Below are 24,381 nucleotides of genomic sequence, written 5' to 3'. Positions count from 1 at the left end.
AAAAGGCATTTGATAAGGTCCCCCACCAACGATTGCTCAGCAAACTACTGGCGCACGGTATCTCGGGTAAAATTCACAATTGGCTTGCGGACTGGCTCTCTGAGCAGAAACATAGAGTAGTTCTAAACGGTGTTACATCTAACTGGCTCGATGTCAAAAACGGCGTACCTCAAGGATCAGTGCTTGGCCCCATGCTCTTCTTAATTTATGTTAATGATATCGATGATGGGCTCACTTGCAAAGTATCAAAATTTGCTGATGACACAAAAATTGCTAGTAAAGTAACTGCGATACTCGACGAAGAAGCTTTACAATCAGATCTAGATCGACTTGCACGTTGGGCCAATCAATGGCAAATGAAATTTAACGTTGAGAAATGTAAAGTGTTGCACATCGGAAAAATAACAATCGCGTTCGGTACGTAATGAATGGCAAACAATTTTCTGCAGTAAGTAAAGAAAAGGATCTTGGAATCACTATATCAAGCGATTTAAAGCCCGGTCAGCATTGTTCAGAGGTAGTTAAAACTGCAAACAAATTGGTTGGCTTCATCGGACGAGTCTTTAATAATAAATCGGAAAATGTAATATTAAAACTGTATAATTCGTTGGTTCGACCCCGTCTAGAGTACTGTGTACAGTTTTGGTCTCCCTACTACAGAAAAGACATAGAAAAGTTGGAACGGGTCCAACGAAGAGTAACAAAGATGATTCCTAGGTTGAGAAATCTGTCATATGAACAAAGGCTTAAAGAAGTAAATTTATTCAGCCTATCAAAACGAAGAATGCGAGGCGATCTAATAGAAGTGTTTAAAATGTTCAAAGGATTCAGTGATATTAATGCGGAAGATTACTTTACAATTGATCGATCAAATAGAACAAGAAGAAATCACAATTTGAAGATAAGTGTTAAAAGATTCTCGTCGCACGAAGCTAAACACTTCTTCTTCAATCGAGTTGTTAATGTTTGGAACTCTCTACCTTGTGATGTCGTTGATAGTACAACAGTTACGGCCTTCAAGAATAGATTAGACAAGTGTTTTGAATCCAACCAGCAACTAAGATATTACTCATTGTCGTAACAACGTTAAGTTCTTTCGAATACTGGTGTCCTTGTCCGCTTTTATCGCCCGGTTAGTGGTAGCAGTAATGGTAGTTCTTTCCTCTTTCCTACATAAATTCCATGCAGTTTTTCCATGCTGCATGGTTCTTTTTCCTTTCCTGCCAGCTTTGGCTGGAGGGATTGGGGAGTGGGGAGGAGCCTTCGCCTTTGCTGTCCTTCATCTTCCACCTTTGATTAGATAGTTGGTGTAGCTTGTCACAAACAACCTCGTAAGGACCAGCAGGTCTGCTGTTGTTTGTTCTTCATTTGTGTTCCTTTGTGTTAGCGAGCGAGTGGGTTAACAGCTGAGGCTCGCCGGTCCCCCCTGCCTACTGTCCTATCCCCGCTGCCTTCCCCTAACTTTCCTGCCCTTGCTTGTCCTGGTGCTCTTGCCTTCCCTATTTTCCTGCCCCCCCCACACTCCTCGTGCAGCCGAATCATCAACTAAGGTCCACCAGCCTGTCCATCCTACTGACTTGTATCTGCTTACTATCCCTAGCCTTTCTATCCCTAACTGGCTCTGTTCCTTCCCTTCCCTGCTTCACGCCGCCCCTCGTACAACCAAATCCCAGCCTAATGTCCTATCTCTCCGCTTCCTATCCCTATGTGTTCCTTTCCTGTAGCTATTCCTTCCCCTCCTTCCCTTCCCTGCCTTCCGCCGCCCCACGTCCAGGGGAATCATTTGTCTCCAGACTGTTATTGCCGCGGATAATTGTCGCGGGGGTAACCACTCCGCCCACGTTTTTTCACCGGGGCGAGGGCGCGTCTGTTCCACTCTTCACAAAGAAACAATTTTAATTAAGTTTGCTTTGACTGGATTCGCTTAGTTATGAAACGTGTGGCGTGATGTGCTACTGTGTATGTGTGTGTGTGTGTGTGTGTGTGTGTGTGTGTGTGTGTGTGTGTGTGTGTGTGTGTGTGTGTGTATAATCCATTAAAGTTCGCGGAATTCAGCCCCTTGATGAATAATATCCCGCCGTGCTCACTGTGATGCCGGCGGCTGTACTGACTCGCTTGTAATGACAGGAACAAAGAATAGATATCAAACAGTAGGTGTCCGCTTTGATCACGCTGAGTTTTACGCGTGTAAAAACCGTGGCTCAGAGGCTTTAGCGGCGCGGCACGTGGGCTGAAGAGGCGGAGGGAATAGGAAGAGTAGCAGGAGTTATTGAACCGTCACTCGCGCGAACTGTCTTGCTTAATAACTTAGGCCCATACTCTTAAACATATCGGCGCAGGCACACATATTTGACACGGTTTTCCTAGGAGTTTTGGGCATTTCCTTGGGTAGCTTTAAAGCCCTGGTGGTAGTTTGGCCCTTCCTCTGTACCAAGAACCCTAAAAACACTCATTAGAACCTGATTTGCCTCCTTTTTGGCCTTTGGAAATTGTTGATGTGAGGTGTGGAGGGGTCTGACAGTGCCGACCTAAGATTTATCTGTACATGTAAGAAATTGGAGCATCAGGAAGAGGTCAGTATTTACACTTTCTTGCGATTACTTGTGGAGTTTCTATTGCTTAATAACTTAGCTCTTCTTCTGTATGTGACTGAAACAAGAGGATCAGGGCGAGGTTAATATTTGCAATTTGTACATTTTTTAATCGTCATAAGCTTGGATAATAATTTTTAGTGATGACACCCACAAAAAAACAACCAATTCCTGCCTCTTCCATCTCATAGACTGATAGAAATACATTGAATAATAGGCTGATGGAAAGATAGATAAAAAGATTCAGATATCGACGTAATGTGCAGATAGATAAATATAGATAGATGGCTTAGACACACACACACACACACACACACACACACACACACACACACACACACACACACACACACACACACATACACGAACCCCGTCATCCCCCCCAGACATACACACATATTCACCCGCCTCCACACACACACACACACACACACACACACACACACACACACACACACACACACACACAGACGAGTATTTGCTGAGTTACCGAATGATGTGAATAACCTTTAGATCTTAAACCTGAAAGACTTTCCTTCCATGACTTTCTGCACCATCACGTAAGCCTCTTAAGAACCTGCAGCCTCACCTTGACCCGAACTAAATCACCTCGCCTCTGCTTCCTTGTTCAGCCCCTAAGAACGATCGGGAAGACTTAGTGAATGCAATAGAGGTTTTGCAGGTGACGTCAAAAGTGGGGGTGCGGGGGTCGCGCGGGCCTGCACGGCCATCTTGGTGGTCAGTTATCAAAGCAAACCTTAGTGGCGGCTGCAGAACCTGCAGCACAAGTGCTCTGTGTTCGTCATGGGATACGTATGCTGTGCGGTTGGATGTTCTAACCGACACGGGAGAGATGCTTTGTCATTTTATAGATTTCCAGCGAATCTAGAAGAGCGGGTGTGGGGTTCTTGAAAGTTCTGGACTTCTTGAGATCTCGAAAAAATTCTCAGCAAAAAAATATAAAATAAAGTATCTGAAAATTGAGTTCTCAGACTCGCAGCCCCTTCTCGTCTTTATTATTTGTCCCATAGGACAAACAAAGGCCAAATGAACCTGCTCTCAAGTTTATTTACAGCAACAAAGAAACTCGCTGGAAAATAAGGAATAAGCTAATTCCAGGCACACATCTACCTAGCTAACTATCTTAAAACATCCTTAGCAAAATATGTACTTAGCTGGAGATGGGCGAAGCCGAAACCACACCTGGTCTACCTCGTGGTCTGGAGTCTTGGAGTCTTCCTTCAGTCCTCTCTCGTTCCTCTCTGCAACACGCCGCCTCTCGACCTTCCAAATGCTTCCCTCGCCTTGCAGTACACAATCACCCTGACTTGTGGATACTACAAAGGCAGGTAAACCACCACGACGGACACGTGGCACGGAAGGATGGTGAGGTCTACTGTTGAATATTTAAAGTGTGGTCTTGGTCTACTATTGAATATTTAAATTGTGGTCCAGGTCTACTATTGACTATTTGAATTGTGGTCCAGGTCTACTATTGACTATTTGAATTGTGGTCTAGGTCTACTATTGAATATTTGAATTGTGGTCTAGGTCTGCTATTGAATATTTAAAGTGTGGTCTAGGTCTACTATTGAATATTTAAAGTATGGCCTAGGTCTACTATTGAATATTTAAATTGTGCTTTTGTTAATATTCAATCTGTGGGTAACAAGAGTATTCAAATTAGGGAAATGTTAAATGAGCAATCACTTGATATTTTAGCTATTTCTGAGACTTGGTTGAATGAGCATGACACAAGTAGAGTTACTGAGATGACACCTGCTACTCACACTTTCTTTCATAGCCCCAGAGAGGGCAGACGAGGGGGTGGTGTAGACATTTTCTTGTCGAATATTTTTTTCTCACCTGAGGGTGTTGACACGAGTGAAAGTATCAAGTTTTGAATATATTGAGGTTAGTTTTAAGCATCAAAACCAGTGGGTAGCATACCTTGTTATATATAGGCCACCTTGGTCAAGTGTTAATCTCTTCTTTGATGAATTTGGTGCATTGTTGGACTCAATTGATATGGTTTCTTTTAAAGTTTTTATTGTTGGTAACTTCAATATATGGATGGATGATCATGAAAACCATAACACAGTTTCTTTCTGTGAGCTTCTTGAATCTTATCAGTTGTCAAACAAGGTGAGCATAATAACTTCATCAACTGGCCATGTGTTAGACTTAGTCATTAGTGATGATGTAAACAATCTCATAGGTAGGTTGGATGTTGAACATGAATTTACTATTTCCCCAGTTCACAGGCTCATAACATTTAAATTACTATTGTCAATATGTAAGGTAACTATGAAAATTTATTATAGGAATAAGGTGGGTTTCTCTGCTGCTACATTTATCAGTGAAATTAGTTAGAATTTTTATGATGATATGACTGGAGAGTGTGTCCACAATGATTTGTTATTTAAATCAAATTGTGTGAATTGTCTTACTGACACTTCTAATGAGGTGATTAAGACACAATATAACAATGTGTGTCCGATCCTAGAGAAGGTCATTACTGTCAAGGATAGATCGCCCTGATTTAATGGTGAAATTTTGACTCTGAAAAGAGAGAAACGACTCAAGGAATGTAAATGGAGAAATGAGGGATCTGTTGTGGCCTGGGAGGATTATAAAAATGTGAGAAATCGCTAAAATGACTTGATAAGTAGGAGTAAAAGAAACTGTTATCATACTAAAATTCTTGAGGCAGGATCAGATATGAACAAATTAAATCAACTTTTCAATAGTCTTACTGGTACTACTTTGAGAAGAAAGCTTCCCGATGGTTTCTGTGATATAGATTTAGCGGATAACTTTTGTATTTTTTTCAAGAGTAAGATTATGAATATTGTATCGGAATTTGTGTAAACACCTTTTATGCCTGTTGCTGATGTTGAGGTGGATTGTAGATTGCAGTGTTTTAAAATCATTAGGAAGGATGATCTTGTTCGACTTTTCAAGAAAGCTAAGAAAACATATTGTGCCAGTGACCCATTGCCTGTATTGGATATCATGGATGAAGATAATTTTCCTAGTTTCATGGATATGGTGCTAAGAATTGTCAATACTAGTATTTCTTCATGTAAATTTCCGGATTCTGAAAAGCGAGATGTTATAAAACCAGTCTTAAAGGGAAAACTTGATTATCAAAATGTAAGCTCTTATAGACCAGTATCAAATTTGCCTTTTTGTCTAAGATATTAGAGTATGCAATTATTGAGCAGTTGATGGAACACTTGGAGAAGGTCTATGTCTTGCTTGATAGTCAGTCTGCATATAGGCCAATATTTTCTACTGAGACTACTTTTTGTTCTGTTGTTAATGATTTACTAGAAATGATGGATGGAGGTAAATGTGCTATATTGGTTCTTCTAGATCTTAGTGCAGCATTTGATACGGTTGTTCATGAATTGCTTATAAAAGACTTAAGGAACATTGGAGTGGTAGACAATGCGTTAAAGTATCTTGAGAGTTATTTACAAACCAGAAGTTATTGTGTGCAAATTGGAAAATGTTTTTCTTCATATGAAGCTCTGACAAGAGGAGTTCCACAAGGAAGTGTGCTGGGACCTATTTTTTTTTTTTGTATATACACGATTAGTTTATCCAGGATACTACAACAACATGGTGTAGGATTCAAGTTATTTGCTGATGACACCCAGTTCTACTTTTCCATCACTGATATTGAAAATACAAGTGCTAAGATCAATAGTGTTATTAATTCAGTCAAGGATTGGATGCATTATAAGCAATTGAAATTAAACGATGATAAGACTGAATTCATGCTTGTGGGGAAGAAGGACACTCTACGTTATTTTGGTGACGGTAACATGACTATAAGAACATAAGAACATAAGAACGCAGGAGTCTACAAGAGGCCGGTACGCCTGTACGAGGCAGCTCCTTTGACCCTAAGCTCCCGTGTATCTAACTCCACCTAATATCGCTGTCCATGAATTTATCTAGTCTATTTTTGAATGTGACAATTGTATTGGCACTCACCACATGACTGCTAAGCCTATTCCACTCATCCACCACCCTGTTAGTAAACCAATTTTTGCCTATGTCCCTGTTGAATCTGAATTTATCCAGTTTAAACCCATTACTTCGTGTCCTACCCGGTTCTCTTACCAACAAAACCTTATGAATGTCTCCCTTATTAAAGCCCTTCATCCATTTACTAACCTCGACCATGTCTCCACGTACCCTTCGCCCTTCTAGAGAATGCAAGAGAATAAGTGGTAATGAAATTCATATTGTTGAAAGTGTTCGTGACTTGGGAGTGTTGTTGGATTCCAATTTGACACTGAAATGTCAGATAAATAATGTCGTAAGGATTGCCGGATATCACCTTAGAAATATTGCTTTTATCAAGAAATACCTGGATGAAGATTCTATCAAGAAATTGATGTTTAACAATATCATATCAAGAGTGGATTATTGCAACTCAATCTACTATAACCTGCCAAAGCTCCAATTAAGGAAATTACAGATGGTCTTAAATAGAGCAGCGAGATTTTTTTTTTTTTTACAACAAAGGAGGCAACTCAAGGGCACACACCGAAAAGGAAACAATAATATAAAAAAAGCCCGCTACTCACTGCTCCTAAAAAAATAATCATTAGAGGTGGCCGAAAGAGAGGTCAATTTCGGGAGGAGAGGTGTCCTGAAACCCTTCTCTTGAAAGAGTTCACGTCGTAGGCAGGAGGAAATACAGATGAAGGAAGATTGTTCCAAAGTTTACCAGCGTGAGGGATGAAAGAGTGATGATGCTGGTTAACTCTTGCATAAGGGGTTTGGACAGTATAGGGATGAGCATGAGGAGAAAGTCGTGTGCAGCGGGGCCGCGGGAGGGGGGGAGGCATGCAGTTAGCACGTTCAGAAGAGCAGTCAGCGTGGAAATATTGATATTGAAGATAGAAAGAGAGGCAACATCGCGACGGAATTTAAGAGGTAGAAGACTATCAGTAGGAGGAGGAGAGCTGATGAGACGAAGAGCCTTAGACTCCACTCTGTCCAGAATAATTGTGTGAGTGGAGCCCCCCCACACTGAGATGCATACTCTATACGAAGGCGGACAAGGCCCCTGTATATGGATAGCAACTGCGCAGGGGAGAAAAACTGGCGGAGACGATACAAAACGCCCAACCTCGAGGAAGCTGATTTAGCGAGAGAAATGTGAAGTTTCCAGTTGAGATTTTGAGTTAAGGATAGACCGAGGATGTTTAGTGTTGAAGATGGTGACAGCTGAGTGTTGTCGAAGAATAGGGGATAGGTGTTTGGAAGATTGTGTCGAGTTGATAGGTGGAGAAATTGATTTTTTGAGGCATTGAAGGACACAAGGTTCCTTCTGCCCCAATCGGAAATGATAGCAAGGTCTAAGATTAAGCGTTCTGCAGCCTCCAGTCTGGAGTCGTGTACTTCTTGTTGAGAGGGTCTACTATTGAAAGAAGTTGAATAACGCAGAGTGGAGTCGTCGGCGTATGAGTGGACAGGACAGTTTGTTATGGAAAGAAGATCATTGATGAATAACAGGAAGAGAGTGGGTGATAGGACAGAGCCCTGTGGAACACCACTGTTGATAGCTTTAGGTGAAGAACAGTGACCGTCTACTACCGCAGAGATAGAACGGCCGGAGAGGAAACTGGAGATAAAGGAACAGAGAGAGGGATAGAATCCGAAAGAGGGCAGTTTAGAAAGCAAAGACTTGTGCCAGACTCTATCGAAGGCTTTCGATATGTCTAGCGCAACAGGGACAGTGATTAGAAAGAGATTAATCAAAGGAATTCCACCACGAGAGAGAATTATTCCTTTTCTGATAGAGCTCCACTGGTTGCCAATAAAAGCAAGGATAGTATTTAAGTTATGTGTTTTGACTGGCCGTCCACCGTATTTGAGATAATTATTACACGAAATACAGCCAGGTGAAGGCATTAACACTCGCCGAGCCACTTCTGGAATCACACTTCATGAACCGCGGTACTCTTCAAATGTTGGATTGCGCGCTTTCAGTTCTGCCGCCCCAAGACTGTACAATAAGTTCCCTCCTGACATTAAAAGAACAAAGGATCTCTCCAAATTTAAGAAAGAACTAAAAACTTTTCTGTTCTCTGACTGCTTTGACATGGAAACATTGACAATTAACATGGCATATAAGTTGTGATCAATATTGAAAATTTAATGAATTAAAATATGTGGGTCCTGCAGAGCGCTTCGGCGGAAGTGGGACCAGATATAGTCTGTCTGCCATCCAGGATGACCTCGAAATCTCTGATAAAGTTTTTTTCTCTGCGGATTACAATAGTACAGGGTCTAAGTTAACATCCTAGGGTGGGTGTGGAATTCTCAGCCTTGGGGAATTTGAGAAATCCAAGATGGCGGCCAAAATGGCTGCCGTCTATAGAAATGTGGCTATAAGGCCCGCTAATTATGCCAGAGAACCGTCTAATACATCAAAATAGGGGTTTTTGGGTATGAGGAATTGAAATCTAAGAGTTAAAAAGTCATCCATTGGATATTTTCAAAGATAAAATGCCTGACGATATACATACTTGCCATTTTTCCAGTTTTAGAGAAAAGCATTGACCATGCGTTTGTTGTTTGGATTGCTGAATTAAAAATGGACTGTAAAAAATGGTTTATCACTATTTTTAATCTTAGCCATTGAAAGGGGATGCTTCAGGGGAGTGGTAAGATCCATCAGCGTAAACTGCTTCAATTTTTACCCATAAAGCACATGGTTTAAATGTGAGCATTATATATTGTTGCCACTGAATCATTAGATCTATGACTGCCATGTAGATGTAATATTGTGTTGAATATACATCAATAGCGAGAGACTTTTTTTTTTCAATTTCCAGGAAGACAGCTGAATGGATCTGTCGGTTTCCAGAACATCAAAGTCAGAGATGCTGAATACATTCTGTGAATGAACTATGTCTGAGGAATGTGCTTTCAAGTTCAGATATGGAGAAGAATGTGAAAAGGAAACAAAGGGATTGCAGAAAAACAAAGGACCTGGCAGAATACAATCCATTATAGATGCAAGTCGAAAATATGGAGATAACTTGCACATCAAGTTGCAAGAACAGTTGACAGAAAACCCAGACATGACAATATCTTATCACAAAAACTGTGTATCCAGATATACTTCAAAATCAAATCTGGGAAAGCACAGACAACAGAGTACCTCAGAAGAACCCCAGAGGAAACTTCGTAAGTCTTCCCTTCAGTTCAACTTCAGACAACATTGTCTGTACTGTGGGGAAATCTGTGACATTAGAAAAGACTACAGACATCCAGACAGATGGAGACCAGCATATCTTTGTCGCTCAACGAAGTCAGAGAAAGACAAAAGACCCTACAAAGAATTTTTGCTGGAAAGATGTGCTGTTCGCAATGACGAGTGGGGCAATGAAGTTAGAATTCGATTGGAGGGTGCCTTGGATCTTCATGCAGCAGATGCCAGGTACCACAGGGATTGCATGTGTTCCTTTATGGCTATGAGAAACATACAATCAACGGGAAGACAACAAGAAACAGATGTAACTGATCCAGGCCTAGATGCTGTCTTCCAATTCATGCTGGAAAATAAGAACAGTCATTGGAACACAGTTGAACTCTACGACGTCTATAGCAGCTTTAGTACGATACAACAGTCACGCAAAACTGTTATTGAGAAGGTGAAACAACACTTTGCTGATGATGTTATAATTTTGTCATCCCCTGGCTATGCAAGTATCGTCGTATTCAGGAATTCTGCTTCTTTTGTTCTGAAGATGGTAAGGATGACAAAGCTCATGATGACCTCGAGCACAGCAAGATCCAAGTAGCCAGGGCCATTGAGCAAGAATGCAAGGATATGAAATGCAACAGAATGCATTACGATCTCCACATTGACAAGGACAAAATGGATGAAACAGTTTCTCCCACACTATCCTCTCTGTTGTCTCTTATCTCACCCAAGATGAACAGGACATTAGCAGCAGCCATGGTAGGAAATATAGTAACCAGCCAGGTTACAAACCAGCCTACTGACCTACAGATTGCCCTAGGTCTGCTTACGAGAGACTCAAAGAAAGTAGTAGACCAGCTGTATCATTTCAAAGTCACATGCAGCTATGACGAGGTGATGAGATTTAAGAAATCAGCTGCTCATGCCTCATACAGTGATGCAGGTCTACAAGGACTATCAGATGCAGGTGATGGCCTCATCCAGATTGTTGCAGACAACTTTGATGCTGACATTTCATCACCCAATGGCAAGTTATCAACCCATGCCCTTGCAATGATTGTTATTCAGCCTTCAGCCAAATCACCAGAAAAGTCTCCAGAAAACACATTAGACGGATCAAGAAGGAAGAGATGTCTCAAAAGCTTCCTGAAGATGATGAAACTCTGGATCTTGTCTATCAGTGTACACAAAAGCCAGTGATGAATGAAGTACCACAGCCACAGGTTTCCCAGAAGATGACACAGTTCCAGCAGGTCGCAAACTCAAGAGCTGAAGAAATTGACTTACAATTTCTACATGATATTATCACTCTTGAAAATTGTCCTGAGTACAATGGTTACAATACTAAGCTTTGTCGAGATCAAGGTCACTCTGAGAAGCCTAAAACCAATGTTGTGTACTTGCCTCTAATGGACAGCCCCCCTGCAGATCCCAAGACAATTATGTCTTCCATTATAAAGGCCAAGAAGATCTCGGAGGAAGCTGGTCAGAGTACGTAGTCTATACTGCAGACCAGCAGCTCTACAGAGTAGCACTCCACCTCACTTGGGACAACCCCAATCTCTGTCACAACGTGTTCCTTCGTCTTGGAGGTATGCACTTTTTGATGAGCTACATAGGATGCATTGGGTCTTTGATGGCTCAGACTGGCTTGGAGGAAGTTCTTAGTGAGCAATTTGGTGGGGTGAAAAGATGCTCCTTGCAAGAAATATCCAGAAAATGTTCGTGCATTGAGAATGCTGCTTGAGGAGCTTCTGCGACCAATCTTCATCAAAGCTACAGTCACAAGTATGGATGGTCTTAAGTCAGTCCTGGATGACCTGTCCATGAAAAGCCGTACTGCAAGGCTTTGGGTTGACTGCTTCATTAAGCCTATGTTGAGTGTCTTGAAGTTTGTGAGAGCCGAAAGAGAGGCAGATTGGCCACTGCATGTCCTAACTGTAAAGGAAATGATACCTCTATTCTTTGCAGCAGGGCACCATAATTATGGACGCTATGGTCTTTTCTATGCTCGGAGTATAGAGGCGATGCCAGAGAAACTGGAAGAACAATTTCTCAAAGGACAGCACACTATGCATCACAAACCTGGGATCTTCAATGGAATATGGTCTGACATGGCCATAGAAACAACCTATATGCGCTATGGTCATGGCCACAGTGGTATCATCGGCCTTACCATGAAACCAGAAGCCCTCAAGACATGGACCATGAGTATCCATGCTATCAACACAGTCATGTCAGGCATAAACACCATTGATGAGGTTGGAGATGAATCTCAGAGTCACCACAAAGAGGAATCAAAGGGAAGGATGCGGACAGATACCAGAGACAGAAAAGCTCTGCGGGAAAAACTCAGTATGGTCATTGATCCTCTAGACCCAGAACAACACCTGAAGGATGGCTTGGTGAACATAGTGACTGGGAATGTTGTCAGTGATCCAAAGGTCAATGTTGACCAGGCCATTGCCATTGCTGTAGCTGAAATGAATGCCTTTGAAGCTGGCTGGCCAGCTTCATTCCATGGTACTATTCAGAAGAAGGTTAAAACAATGGCCAAAGCAGACAAGCACTGTAAACCTCAACAGAAGATTGTTGATACAGAAACATTGTATGCAAGAGCAATGGCATTACAAGGAAGATCAGATGACTTTGATATCAAATCCATGATGAAGTATGAACTGTCCTCACATCCACCGTCAATGTTTTCTGGTGATGGCCAGATGCGGGAATGCACGTCAAAGGCCAATCTCAAGAATGCCATCAAAGTTGAAGCCCATATTCAGCTTCGCAACATGACCACTGAAGCAAGATTCCTGGATGGGTGTGCTGTGTTGTGGGTTGTTACCTGGCCATCGTCTGGCACAGTGCAAGACTTCCTGGACAACTTCCGCAGACACCTGGATGATCAAGCGTCTAGATCAGATGTTTATCTCATATTTGACAGGTAAGTGGTATTATTTTTTTCTTATCTAAGTTTCTATACATGTTCGAAATGTAATGAAATAAAAAAAAAATCTTTGATGCACACACGCACACACACACACAAAAATAATAATAATAATAATAATAATAAAATAAAATAAAATAAAATTCTTTCCTTCAGATACATTGAAAACAGCAGGAAGGAGTCCCTTCGAAAGACCAGGGATTTAGGGGCAAGTAGGGTGTATCACCTTACTCCGACCACCAAGATTCCACCACAGAAAGTCATCCTGACGGTAACCCAGAACAAGGCAGCCCTGATAGACCTGCTTTATGAAGATCTGATTAACCACAAGGAGGAGTTCCAGAAACATCGCCTTGTCATCACTGGAAGCCATCCTACACCAGTTGAGCTGTACAAAGGGCTGGCAATACAGAGACGGGATCTAGAAACAAGACATGAAGAGGCTGATACCATCATTCCCCAGCAGTTGGCAATTGTGAGACCACAGTCAGCCATAGTTGTAGCTGATGACACAGATGTGTTTGTGCTGCTGTGTCACTTCTGTCATCTGGGGAAGCTCAGTCTTCAGGTTTGGATGGTGTCACCAATCAAAGGGAGGTCTGTGATTGATATCAATGCAACTGTGGCCAAAAATGATGACATTATGGAAGACCTCCTTGCAATGCATGGCATATCAGGGTGTGACACAGTAGCACCATACTACGGAATTGGAAAAGGGGTTCCTCTAAGAGTTCTAAGAAGCAAAAAACATCCTCTAAGTGCTTTGGGAGACCTCAAAATCACTCTAAGAAAAGTGATCAAAGAATGTACAGGCTTCATTCTTGCATGCTACGGAGAGGGAAATGCTGATTCAGCAAGTGATGCCAGATACAAATTATGGATGAAGAAAGTGAGCAAGAACATTGCACGTTCTCCAAAGCTGAAGTCTCTGCCCCCAACAGATGAAGCTCTTGCTCAGAATGTGGCTCGTGCTCACATCCAGGTAGCAGTTTGGAGGAACTCCCTGGAAGCAAACCCACCAGAACTTGACCCCTTGTTGCATGGGTGGTATAATGTAGATAACGGAATTCTGGCTGCAGTGATGCTACCTCCCAACACAGAACTGGCTCCAAAATCTCTACTCAAGAGTATCAAATGTGAATGCAAGGGAGAGAAACCATGCAATACACGCAGATGCAGCTGCAACAGTTCTGTAATGACTTGTGGAACATTTTGCAACTGTCAAAGAGTTGGTGATTGCTGGAATTACCACACCAGAATAAGTGACACTCTTCTGGGAAATCACTCTGATGAGGACGATGATGATTGTGACTGATATTGATTGTTTAATTGTGTCTTTGTCCACATCTTATTGTAACTATTGGAAGAATAGGTATTTCAAAAGCTTTTAAGGTATAACATTGAAACTAGTTTGTGAACACTGTTTAGTGAAGATAGTGATTGTACTGATGTGGTGACCATGTTTTGTCGTCATTCCGAACTGTACATTTGATTAAGAGATTTTGAAAATTTAGTTGTTTCCTAACATTTTAGGTGTGGTAGCATTAAAATTCACAGATAATGATTTATTCATAGATAGATTTTGGTCTCACTGCTGTGCCCATATCACTGCATGTTACACAAGTCATGGTCAACGTCTTCTCTAAAAGTGGAAAATATGTATCAGTATGCATTATATCTTGCAAAATATTACATTTTTTTTCTTTTTAATGTTATAATTGGGTTTGCCATGCCCCAAAACCCCTGTTTTGACATATTACACGACTTTCTTGCATAATTAGAGGGCCTTCTAGCCTTTTTTCTGTGGTCGGCGGCCATATTTGCCGCCATCTTGGATTTTTCAGTTTCCCCAAAGCTGAGAGTTTCACACCCACCCTAGGATGTTAACTCAGACCCCATAGAAGAATAATCCGCAGAGAAAAAAACTTTATCAGAGATTGTGAGGTTAGGTCCTAATTCCTGGTTTGGCAGACAGACTAATAAATAAGAAACACGAGTAACAAGTAACAAGTAGAGGGACGTCTAGTCTCGTTGGAGTCTGGGTGGAAGAATGCTGCGGGGAGCGGCAAGACCCACAAGGCTCAGCGCCCCGGCCGCGGTCAAGATGCCAGCTCTCGCCACACTGACATCTCGTTTTTTCTGCATTACACCTATGCTAAACGCCCTACGGCTATGGATTATTATTCATTATTGATAACCTAACACATGCACTAGGTAATAGTGGGTCATGCATCCCACACATAGCTCAGCTATGGCAGTAATAACGAATATGATTTGAAATAGCGCTCTGCTCCCGCCTTCTAGTGATGCATCTTCCCGCTCTCTCAATCAAAATGGCGGTGACTCCCGCGGTTTTTTCCACGGTCTATTTCTTGAATAATGAAATCATGTCAGCGGGGGAAGTGGATAACAGCTATGAGGAGGGAGAACTGGCGGCCGTCTGCTTCATCTCGACTCTGCAGTGCTCAATTTGTCAAAGATATATTACAGGGAAGACATCAGATTATTACATGAGCTAACACTCATTTAGGTATTGTCCCGGGTCCCCTGGGTTATTGTGTGGCGGGGGATTACTCTGGAACGGGATTTACATGAGCTGGCGGAGGTAAACACGCATGCCGGCGCTCAAGCAGGGGAAGAAAATAGGAAAGGAAACTCAGTGGAGGCAAAGTGCAGAGAGGGACAGAGCTCAGTGCTGGGTGGAGTATATAAGTGTACGCAGGGAAGTGACCAAGAGTGCGTAGTGTAAGGTGACTTGCCGTCACCTGCCCTCACCTGTCGTCACTTGCCCTCTCCTGTTTGCCTGCCTGTGCTGCCTACCTGGGTATCACTGGTCAGCAACAGGAGATCGGCCAGGCAGAGGGACAGCTAGTCAACCGACCAGCCAGACAGTCACCTAACCAACCAATCAGCCAGCCAGTTAACCAATCAGCCAGTCAGTCAACCACCCAGTCAGTCATCCAATGAACCAATTAGCCATCCAGTCGGTCTGTTAGACAGACAGTCAGCTTACCAATCAGCCAGCCAATTAACCCACCAGGCAACCAGTCAACCCACCAGTCAACCAGCCAGCCAGGCAGCTAGACAGCCAGTCTACCAGTCTCCTCCTCCAAAAGCACTGATTTGTTCGATGTATCTTAGCTTCGCAGCATTCTCAAGCGATTTCGCGTAATCACTTAACACAAATGATGCTGAAGGTCCTGCCATTTGCCCGCGGGTAGTGACTTAGGGATGGGGCACACGTGGTGCGTCCGCTCGCTCTGCTGGGGAGGGGACCACCAGAGGGTTTGCAGACGACGCACAAGGTGCAGACGACGCTATTTCGTGACGTCACTGCAAAACCTCTATACTCGTAAGAACATAAGGGGCCATATTCTTAAACATTTCGAGGTAAAGATTCGTTTTAGGTCCGTGCCAGTATCTCATAATCTACTTTATGAAACATCAGTATCTCTTCATATATCTTTTGTACAAACCTTCAACAGTCATGGAAACACTTTGAAAATCCAATTCAAGGACTTTTTTTTTACTCCTGAAAATAGGGGATAATGGTGCGGAGCTTAGCTGACCCCGCAGCCTACACTACCTTACCCTCCACGTTGAGTTTCTCCTCCTCCTCCTCCTCCTCCTCCTCCTTTTTCTCCCTCTCGCTAGCTCCCCTTTCTTGACCTCCACCTCGTCGTCTTTTTCCTTTGCTATTTTATCCTCCTCCTCCTCCTCCTCCTCCTCACGCGTGGGTCAGTGAAATGGGTATGCCTGGAAAAGGTAAAATGAGGTAACCTGCGTGTCACAATCGGTCCTGTGTCGCCGGCTGAGGGGGTCTGCTGTTACCTGCGCGGGGTCACGGGCCAAGGGACGGAGGGTAATGCTTAGGGTATTGTGTGACCTCCCCCCCCCCCCCTCTTCACCCCTCTTCCCACCGTCATCTTTGCCTTATACAGTGTTGCGTCCTGGTGTTTTTTTCTTGTGAATGTTTGATATATTGTTTTAAATGAGGGTTTGATAGTTTTATGCGTGTGTGTGTGTGTGGGAGCGGGGGGGGGTTGAAGGTGTTAGTGGTTGAATGTAGGGAAGTGAGCCAGTCATGTATTAGCACAAGTATGAAAGGGTATACATTAAGGTTAGGTTAGGAAGGTTAGGTTAGGTTAGGTGTGGATTTTATGGTTGAGGGAAGATTGTGTGCTGATAGCGGAGACAGTAACAGGAGGAGGCAGGCAGATGTAGAAGTCACCCAACCAGCCAGGTATTAGTACAGGTGTGAAAGGGGTATACAGGAAGGTTAGGTTAGGTTAGGTGTGGGTTTTATGGGGGAGGGAAGATTTGTGCTTATAGCGGAGAGAGTAACAGGAGGGAAGGCAGGCAGAGGTAGAAGGAGTCACCCAACCAGCCAGGTATTAGCACAGGTGTGAATGGAGTATACAGGAAGGTTAGGTTAGGTTAGGTGTGGGTTTTATGGTTGAGGGAAGATTGTGTGCTGATAGCGGAGACAGTAGCAGGAGAGGAAACAGGCAGAGGTAGAAGGAGTCACCCAACCTGTCAGGTATTAGTACAGGTGTGAATGGGGTTTAAAGGCCATATTCTTAAACGTAAACGAACATAAGAACGTAAGGAGTCTGCATGAGGCCGGTTGGTCTATACAAGGCAGCTCCTGTAAGTCTAATCCCACCTTACCTCACTATCCATGTTAGATCGTTAAGTGGTTTGTTAGTTTGTTTGTTAATGGGTAGTCAAACAGCTTTATTTCCGTTAGTTAGGTAGGTTAGTTAAGTAGATAGTTTGATAGTTAGTTAAGCAGTTAGAGTCAGTTAGTTAATTTTACTATATTCTGTATTTATTTATTTATTTGTTTATATTATTTTGTTTATTTATTTTTATTTTATTTTGTTATTTTGTTTTTTCTTTTTCCTTTTCTTTCTTTCTTTTCTTTTTTTCTATTTGTTTTCTTTTTCTTTTCTTTTTCTTTCTTTTTTTCCTTTGTGTTTTCTCGGTGTTAGTTTTCTTTTTTGATGTTCTTTTTTGGTGTTCTTTTTTCCTATCATCCTTTTGTTGATGTTCGTTGGTCTGGGTGAGCCGCTTTCCTCCCAGAAGAGACCCACCCATAATTTTGGAGATGTTTTTGTGGATGATGTTTGTTTTATTTTATTTTATTGATGTCGTGTTTTTCGTTCTTTTTATTGCTTTTGTTTTCTTTTTCGATGTTTTCCTGTTCTTTTTCTTTTTACTTCTTTTTGATGTTTTTTGTTGTTATTTTTTTCCCATCATCCTTTTGTTGATGTTCCTTGGTCTGGATGAGCCGCTTTCCTCCCAGAAGAGACCCATCCATAATTTTGGTGATGTTGTTTGGGGCCGAAAGGTGGATGATGTTTCTTTGTATTTCTCTTTTCTCGATGTTGCTCATTTATTTCTGTTGCTTTTCTTTTTCGATGTTTTTTCTGTTCTTTTTCCATATTTTTTTGGTGTTCTTTTCTATATCATCCCTTGTTGATGTTCTTTGGTCTGGGTGAGCCGCTTTCTCCCCAGAAGAGACCCACCATAATTTTGGCGATGTTAGGGCCTAAGGTGGATGATCTTTTGTTTCTTTTCTTGATGTTTCGTTTCTGTATTTTCCATTTTCTGGTGTTCTTTTTATTTTCCTTTTCTTTGGTGTTCCCATCGCGTGGATTGTCTACGACAGTATAACGAGCACCACAAGCCCGGGTTTATTTAGAGTTTGCTCTCCTAGGCAGACTGCCTACCACGGCTGACGACCTCCACCTGCCCGGGTTTGTTTAGAGTTTGCTCTCCTAGGCAGACTGCCTACCACGGCTGACGAGCTCCACCTGCCCGGGTTTATTGTTCGGAGTTTGCTCTCCTAGGAAGAGTGCCTACCACGGCTGACGACCTCCACCTGCCCGGGTTTTTTGTTATGAGGTTGCTCTCCTAGGAATACTTCCTACCACGGCTGACGACTCCACCTGCCCAGGTTTATTGTTCAGGTTGCTCTCCTAGGAAGATTGCCTACCACGGCTGACGAGCTCCACCTGCCTGGGTTTGTTGTTCGGAGTTTGCTCTCCTAGGAAGATTGCCTACCACGGCTGACGAGCTCCACCTGCCCGGGTTTGTTGTTAGGAGGATGCTCTCCTAGGAAGATTGCCTACCACGGCTGACGACCTCCACCGGCCCGGGTTTGTTGTTCAGGTTGCTCTACTAGGTGAATTGCCTACCACGGCTAACGAGCCTCACCTGCCCGGGTTTGTTTAGAGTTTGCTCTCCTAGGTGAACTGCCTCCCACGGCTAACGAGCTCCACCTGCCCGGGTTTGTTTAGAGTTTGCTCTCCTAGGTGAATTGCCTACCACGGCTAACGAGCCTCACCTGCCCGGGTTTGTTTAGAGTTTGCTCTCCTAGGTGAATTGCCTACCACGGCTAACGACCTCCACCTGCCCGGGTTTGTTTAGAGTTTGCTCTCCTAGGTGAATTGCCTACCACGGCTAACGACCTCCACCTGCCCAGGTTTGTTTAGAGTTTGCTCTCCTAGGTGAATTGCCTACCACGGCTAACGACCTCCACCTGCCCGGGTGTATTGTTCGCACGTTGCTCTCCTAGGTGAATTGCCTCCCACGGCTAACGACCTCCACCTGCCCGGGTTTATTGTTCGGAGTTTGCTCTCCTAGGTGAATTGCCTCCCACGGCTAACGACCTCCACCTGCCCGGGTTTATTGTTCGGAGTTTGCTCTCCTAGGTGAATTGCCTACCACGGCTAACGACCTCCACCTGCCCGGGATTATTGATAGGTTTATGATCTCCTAGGTGAATTGCCTACCACGGCTAACGACCTCCACCTGCCCGGGTTTATTGTTCGGAGTTTGCTCTCCTAGGTGAATTGCCTACCACGGCTAACGACCTCCACCTGCCCAGGTTTATTGTTCGGAGTTTGCTCTCCTAGGTGAATTGCCTCCCACGGCTAACGACCTCCACCTGCCCGGGTTTGTATAGAGTTTGCTCTCCTAGGTGAATTGCCTACCACGGCTAACGAGCCTCACCTGCCCGGGTTTGTATAGAGTTTGCTCTCCTAGGCAGATTGCCTACCACGGCTAACGACCTCCACCTGCCCGGGTTTGTAGCCGGAAGATCTCCGGCACCTCCATCGGGGCCCCGAGGGACGCCGAGGAGCCCTGCCTGGAGCTCTGCATTCCTGCCATGCTCGCCAGGGAGACCTTGGGCTCGCTGGCGCTCCACACCCCCGCCGAGGCGAGGATGCAAGAACTCGCTTCTTAAAACTACCAGACTGGATTATAAAATTAATCATAATTACTGTGAAGGCGCCGGTCACCGCGTTTATCGGTTCAGGGATGGAAGACCGACGGGCCTGGGAAACGCACAAGCATCAAGGACTCCTCGCGACGGCTTGCGACGCAGCATCCGTTTCCCTTTTCTTTCTCATTCCAATTTTTCTTTTTTATTATATTTTCCTTCTCTGATTGATTGATGGATTGATTTTACTTGGTAGGAAGCTGTTCACCAATTAACATCATTCAGGTGTACATTGCACCCACACACCTGCCGAGAGAAAACACCAGTGAGAGTGCTGACGCTCACGAGGACGGCCCGCTAGAGTTTCCTAATATTCGCATCGGGGCCCACTTCTCCTTAGTCGTCTGTCTCTTTATTTTCCTATTCTCTGTTTCATTCTATTTCTCCCTTTCTTTCATCCTTGCTCTCCATCTATGAATTTATTTATTTCTCTCTCTCTCTCTCTCTCTCTCTCTCTCTCTCTCTCTCTCTCTCTCTCTCTCTCTCTCTCTCTCTCTCTCTCTCTCTCTCTCTCTCTCTCTCTCTCTCTCTACACACACACACACACACACACACACACACACACACAGCTTTCGTAGGCGTTGTGGGTATTGCCAGGGGTAGTTTAATGACCCTGGTGGTAGTCTGACCTCCTATCTGTACTATGGACCTAAAAAAACACTCATGAGAATCCGACTGATCTGCTTTGACCCCCGTGGAAAAAGTTGGTATGAGAGACAGAAGCGTCTGAGAATACCGGCCTAGGAGTTGTCGTGTATAAGTCGAGTGTCCTCTTGTTTGGTTAAGGATATGCACTGTTAATTATTTATTAATTTCTTGGCATCACAGGAGGCGGCTCAAAGACAAAACAAAACTCACTCACTAAAAAAACACCAACCACTTCTCCCACAATCAGAAAAGACTCACCATCATGTGTTTTTCTTTTTTTTTCTCTCCCATTTATATATTTATTTTCGCATCATAGCAGGCAAACGTTAACACACAGCACACACACAAAAAACACCAACCACTTCTCCCACCATCAGAAAACAGTCACCATAATGTGATTTTTCTATTCTTTTCTCTCCCATTTATCTGTTTATTTTCGCATCACAGGAAGCAGCTCAAAGGTAAAACAATGACACACAAAAAGTCTGTCCACCACTTCTCCTAACACAAACACACGAAAAAAATAGCTGCCATCAAGTGCTTTTTCTCTTTTTTTCTTTTCTTTCATTGATTCATTGAGTTTTCACATCATAGGAGTTTCATTTGATGTTGATGAAAGTTCAGCATGCAGCTTTTTTTATTTATATTGCCATTGTGCGGAACTTATTCTATGAGTATGTCGGAAAAATGACTGAACGGGTAAATGTTATGAATGAGATGGGGAAGCAAAATGGGGTTCAATCCTTATGAGAAGAAAGTTTTATCTACGAATTATTGGGTCTGGATTAAAGTCTTCCTCCACCTCTTCCGCTGCTTCCTCCTCTTCCTCCTTTTCTTCCTCCACTTACCCTCTTCTAGGTTCTATCTGTACACCTCTACATAGTTTCTCGTGGAAATACTATAAGAATACACAGTCGTTCCACGCACAGCATGATGACGTCACACTCTCATCTGACCTAAATCTAGGCTCCAGGGTTCCCATGAAAACAACAACAACTAAAAGTAAAGGGATAACTCATGTGTGACGAATATAATGCAAATAAAAGGTAGCGAAAACAAAGAACCTGATGTTAAGGGCCAGTCTTACAGTCCAGTACAGCACGCTTGTAAGCTCCCCAACCGAACACAAAACACGACGAAAATTCCTTGTATAGTTTTTTTTTTTTTTCCTTACAGCAGAGTTGTCAGTTCAAGGGCATAAAAAAGGTAACAAATGTGAAAAAAAACTAAACAAGGAATTTTCGTCGTGTTTTGGGAAAGCGCGTCGCCTCCTCTGGCGACGGCCGCGGCGACGCTGCAGTCGCCGCGGCCGTGAAATAGCTCGCAAAGGGTTTAGGGTCGGGGAGCATAGTTAAACTACTCCATCCGAACTTTACGACCTACTAACGGGGGGGCTGCGCCCCCCTTGACCCTCCCTTATAGCCAGGACCCCCCCCCCACATGTATATGTGACTTATTTCGGCGAGGACGTATTTCTCGCAACACCAGCTGCAGTGTCGCCGCGGCCGCCGCCAGAGGAGGCGACGCGCTTTCGTAAACATTATCCCCTATTTTCAATAGCAAAAAAAGAGTCCTTGAATTGGATTTTCAAAGCGTCTCCATGACTGTTGAAGGTTTGTAGAAAAGATATATGAAGAGATACTGATGTTTCATAAAGTAGGTAATGAGATACTGGCACGGACCTAAAACGAATCTTAACCCATTTCGGCGCCCGAGCTCACATACTTGACACGGTTTTCGTATGAGTTTTCGGTATTTCCAGGAGTATTTTAATGGTCCTAGTAGTAGTTTGATTCTTCTTCTGTACCATGAACCTGAAAACACTCTCATGAGAACCCAATTGATCCCCTTTTTGGCCTTTGGAAATAGTTGGTGTGAGGCGGAAGTGTCTGCCAATACTAACCAAGGAGTCTGCAACAGGCCGGTGGGCGTATACAAGGCAGCTCCCGTGAACCTGACCCCACCTAACGTCACTGTTCACTCTGATCTTCATAATCTTCACCCATTACTAGTCCACTGCAGGATAGAGGCCTTTCCCAACGTCCTCCACCTCTCCTAACCCCACCTAACCTAACCTATGTGCACTCTGGCCTTCATAATCTTCAGTCATTACTAGTCCACTGCAGCATAGAGGCCTTTCCCAACGTCCTCCACCCCTCTCTGTTTGATATATTACTCCATCGTGCTTTGGCAAATACTCTTAACTTAATATAATCTTCATCTTCAGGCATTGCTAGTCTACTGCAGAACAAAGGCCTTTCCCAACGTCCTCCACCTTTCTCTGATATTATACTCCATCGTGGTTTGGCAAATACTCAAACTTAATCTAATCTTCATCTTAAGGCCTTGCTAGTCCAATACAAAACAAAGGCCTTTCCCAACGTCCTCCACCTTTCTATGTTAGGTTTCTATGTTTCTATGTTTCTATGTTAGACTTCTTCATCCTGCTCTGGCAAATGCTCTAACTTTAGGGATTGACACTGTAAACTTCATATCGTCAGTCTACGGCAGAACAGAGGTCTTTCTAGATGGTCCATCTCTATTCCTTCACCTTGCTCTGTTTGATGTTAGATTACGCCATCCTGCTCCGGCAAATGCTCGAACTTAAGTAACTGCAAACCTCTAATCTTCACCATCTTAAGCTATTACTAGTCTATTACAAAGGCCTTTCTCAATTGTCTATTCCTCTACCTTTTTTCTGTTTGATGTTAGTGTACTCCATCCTGCTCCGGCAAATGGTCCACTCTCATGTAATCTCTCCACCTGCTCGCTCTCTGCCCGCCCTGACTTGTACATGTTCTGGGTTGTCACTGTTGCGTTGGCTGTCCTCCTGATGTCAGTTCTCCGCGTGGTGTGTCCCTCCGAGTCCATTTCTCGTTCTTGTTTGTCGTTGGATTATCTTTATTTTGTGTTTGTTACCTAATCCATGATGCTCTCTCTGTCTGTCTGTCTGTCTCTGTTCTCTCTCTCTCTCTCTCTCTCTCTCTCTCTCTCTCTCTCTCTCTCTCTCTCTCTCTCTCTCTCTCTCTCTCTCTCTCTCTCTCTCTCTCTCTCTCTCTCTCTCTCTCTCTCTCTCTCTCTCTCTCTCTCTCTCTCTCTCTCTCTCTCTCTCTCTTCTTGTTTTCTTCTTTTCTTTTCTTCTCCATCTCCATCTCCATATCTATCTATCTATCTATATCTCAATCTCTTCTTGTTTTCTTCTTCTCTTCTCTTATCTTCTCTATCTCCACATCTATCTCTCTATCTATCTGTCTCCATGTTATACCCAGCATCTTTCTCTCCATTCTTCTCTGTGCGGTTCTTAGCTTTGTCTAAGTATTATTACGTGCGGCGCCAAGTGTCTGAGTCATGTGTTAGGGCTGGCGGGATGCAGCGAGTATACACCTTGTTCTTCAGGGGAGCGTGGTGCTGGTCAGGACTTAGTGTGTTTATTAAAAAAGCTCTTCATTTGAGGGTTGCTGTGATTTAACATAAGAACGTAAGGAGTCTGCAAGAGGCTGGTCGGCCTATACACGGCAGCTCCTGTTATCCTAACACCACCTTACCTCACTATCCATGAATTTATCCAGTCTCTTCTTGAATGTATCTATGGTATTGGCACCCACAACATAACTGTCAAGCCTGTTCCACTCATCCACCATTCTATTTGTGAACCAGTTCTTGCCAA

At 43.4% G+C, this 24,381-nt stretch overlaps 2 long non-coding RNA genes across 5 annotated transcripts; one reads left to right on the top strand and one right to left on the bottom strand.

Annotated features, from left to right (window-relative positions):
- Positions 1-18,388: 18,388 nt before the first annotated feature.
- LOC126994362 (uncharacterized) lies at positions 18,389-19,727 on the bottom strand. Of its 3 annotated transcripts, none has more exons than XR_007749050.1 (3): positions 19,595-19,727; positions 19,391-19,526; positions 18,389-18,529 (listed from the first exon to the last, which is right to left on the bottom strand). It is a non-coding gene; the product is annotated as an uncharacterized LOC126994362 (long non-coding RNA). The 3 variants fall into 3 exon arrangements; XR_007749049.1 differs by lacking the exon at positions 18,389-18,529 and adding an exon at positions 19,066-19,192; XR_007749048.1 differs by lacking the exon at positions 18,389-18,529 and adding an exon at positions 19,127-19,257.
- Positions 19,066-19,682, top strand: LOC126994361 (uncharacterized). 2 transcript variants are annotated; one of them, XR_007749047.1, is made up of 3 exons: positions 19,066-19,160; positions 19,359-19,426; positions 19,563-19,682. It is a non-coding gene; the product is annotated as an uncharacterized LOC126994361 (long non-coding RNA). The 2 variants fall into 2 exon arrangements; XR_007749046.1 differs by having other exon boundaries at positions 19,133-19,225.
- Positions 19,728-24,381: the final 4,654 nt, after the last annotated feature.

The sequence above is a fragment of the Eriocheir sinensis genome, unplaced genomic scaffold (assembly GCF_024679095.1).
Source record: "Eriocheir sinensis breed Jianghai 21 unplaced genomic scaffold, ASM2467909v1 Scaffold78, whole genome shotgun sequence".
NCBI classification, from domain to species: Eukaryota; Metazoa; Arthropoda; class Malacostraca; order Decapoda; family Varunidae; genus Eriocheir; species Eriocheir sinensis.
This window is presented reverse-complemented; position numbering and strand designations above follow the sequence as displayed.